This window comes from Capricornis sumatraensis, chromosome 3, assembly GCF_032405125.1.
Source record: "Capricornis sumatraensis isolate serow.1 chromosome 3, serow.2, whole genome shotgun sequence".
NCBI lineage: Eukaryota > Metazoa > Chordata > Mammalia > Artiodactyla > Bovidae > Capricornis > Capricornis sumatraensis.
The window spans coordinates 141767264-141770369 of record NC_091071.1 but is presented as its reverse complement, the minus strand read 5'-3'; positions in this window follow the sequence as shown (position 1 = coordinate 141770369).

Sequence of the window (3106 nt, the reverse complement as noted above, 5' to 3'; positions counted from 1 at the left end):
TGCCTGGAGAATCCCATGGACAGAGGAGCTGGCGGGCTACAGTCCATGGGGTCAGGAAGAACTGGAAACAACCAAGTGACTAACACTTTCACTTTCTATATGTAGATGTACCTTATAACTGAAATTAATGTTGATGGTATGATAGGAAAGCTTTTCTTTTAAACCATGAATTTCCTATTCACTCAGCACCATTTATTGAAAACACTCTCCCTTTTCAAATGATCTGAGTTATATTCATTGGAAGGACTGATGCTGAAGCTGAAACTCCAGTGTTTGGCCACCTGATGCGAAGAGCTGACTCATTTGAAAAGACCCTGATGCTGGGAAAGATTGAAGGTGGGAGGAGAAGGGGACGACAGAGGATGAGATGATTGGATGGCATCACCAACACAATAGACATGAGTTTGGGTAAACTTCGGGAGTTGGTGATGAACAGGGAGGCCTGACATGCTGCAGTCCATGGGGTCTCAAAGAGTCAGACACAACTGAGCAACTGAACTGAGCTGAGTATCACTTTATTATAATTCAAGGATCTAATATTTGTTTCTGTATTCTCTATTTTATTCTATTGGTCTATTTAAATGTTCTTGTGAGAAGAATACACTATCATAATTACTATAGCTTTATGTTGTTTTGATAATTTATAGAGTACATTCTCAACATGATTCTTTAAAATTGTATTTTTTACCCTTGAGCTTGTACATATTCTTATACAATTTAGAATTAGTATAATAAATTATATGTTTCATTTAATGTATAAAACACTAGGAAAAATCAGCAACTTGAACTAGGCCTTATTTGATACATTTCAATAATTTTTTATAGTTTTATGTGAAGAGTTATTGTATATCTTGCACAGGATAATTTGTATGTATTAATGTTATCCTCTCATAAATGGCATCATTTAAAAAATAGTTTTCTAATATTTTGTTGCTGATATATAAAAATTTAATTAATTTTTATGTAGCCTTGTACCCAGTAAAATGAATAATGTAAAAAATTAAATTTTTAATTCTAATTATCTCCCTTGGATTCTTTTAGAATTTGGCATTCGCAATCATTTTATCTGTTTTAGTCTTTGTTTCCCATCTTTATAAATTCTATTTCTTTTGCTCAGCTTTGTTACTGGTTAGGACCTCTAGAAAACTGTTGGATATGTCGTGGTATTATATAAATGTGTCTATTCCCTTATCCCAGGGAGAATACTTTCAATATTTTACTGTTAAGTATGATATTTATATAAATGTGTTTTTTTGTAGACATTCTCCATCAGATTAAAAAAACTACTTATTATTTTGCAAATAATATTAAAAGTTATGAATGGGTATTGAAATCTATCAAAAGCTTTTTATATCTTTGTATTAATTTTCTTTTGCTGCCATAACAAAGTGCCAGAAATTTAGTAGCTTAAGAAAAATACAGTATTTTACACTTTTGTAGATCAGAAGCCTGGCATGAGTCAGGATTAAAATCAGAGTGTCCACAGACCTGCCTCCATTACTAGAGGTTGTAGAGGAGAATCAGTTTTCTTGCTCATTTTAGAAACTGGCAGCACTCAGTTCCTTGTGGTTAAATAACCAAGGTCCCCATATTATGACCAACCTAGATAGCATATTCAAAAGCAGAGACATTACTTTGCCAACAAAGGTCCGTCTAGTCAAGGCTATAATTTTTCCAGTGGTCATGTGTGGATGTGAGAGTTGGACTGTGAAGAAAGCTGAGCGCCGAAGAATTGATGCTTTTGAAGTGTGGTGTTGGAGAAGACTCTTGAGAGTCCCTTGGACTGCAAAGAGATCCAACCAGTCCATTCTAAAGGAGATCAGTCCTGGATGTTCTTTAGAAAGACTGATGCTAAAGCTGAAACTCCAATACTTTGGCCACCTCATGCGAGGAGTTGACTCATTGGAAAAGACTCTGATGCTGGGAGGGATTGGGGGCAGAAGAAGAAGGGGACGACAGAGGATGAGATGGCTGGATAGCATCACCGACTCGATGGACATGAGTTTGGGTGAACTCCGGGAGTTGGTGATGGACAGGGAGGCCTGGCATGCTTCAATTCATGGGGTCGCAGAGTCGGACACAACTGAGCAACTGAACTGAACTGAACCATATATATATATATATATATATATATATATATATATATATTTTTTTTTTACTGGTTGTAAGCTGAGGAATATTTCCAGCTTCTAGATGCTGTTGCATTTTTCTGCCTCCTTCCTCAATCTTTAAAGCCAGTATGGGTGGAGGCAGGTGGAGGTGGGGGTTCAGTCTTTCTCAGATTGTATCTCCTGGACCACAGCTGGGAGAGGTTTTCACTTTTAAGGAAATGTTACTAGAATGCACCCACATGGTATGTCAGGTTAATCTGTCCATCTCAAGATCCTTAACCTAATCATATCTGCAAATTTTTCTTGCCATATAAAGTAACATATTCATAGGTTTTGAAGACTGAGTATATACATCCTCAGGGGAAAGTAAAAGTGAAAATGTTAGTCGGCCATTAGTGTTTGACTCTTTACAACCCCATGGACCCCATAGCCTGCAAGGCTCCTCTTTCCATGGAATTCTGGAGTGGATAGCCATTCCCTTCTCTAGGGGATCTCCTTAACCCAGGGATCAAACCCCAGTCTCTTGCACTGCAGGCAGATTCTTTACCATCTGAATTACAAGGGAAACCCATAAATATGTAAAATAATATGTAAATACATGTAATATGTATATATAATATATAATTTGTATATTATATATATGTTCAGTCGATCAGTCATGGCCTACTCTTTGCGATGCTATGGACTGCAGCACACCAGGCTTTCCTGTCGATCACCAACTCCAGGAGCTTACTCAAACTCATGTCCATCAAGTCAGTGATGCCATCCAACCATCTCATCATCTGTCCATTGCCTTCTCCTGCCTTCAATCTTTCCTAGCAAAGGGATCATTTCCAATGAGCCAGTTCTTCACATCAGGTAGCCAAAATATTAAAGCTTCAGCTTCAGCATCAGTCCTTCCAATGAATATTCAGGACTGATTTCCTGTAGGGTTGATTGGTTTGATCTTGCAGTCCAAGGGACTCTCAAGAGTCTTCTCCAACACCACAGTTCAA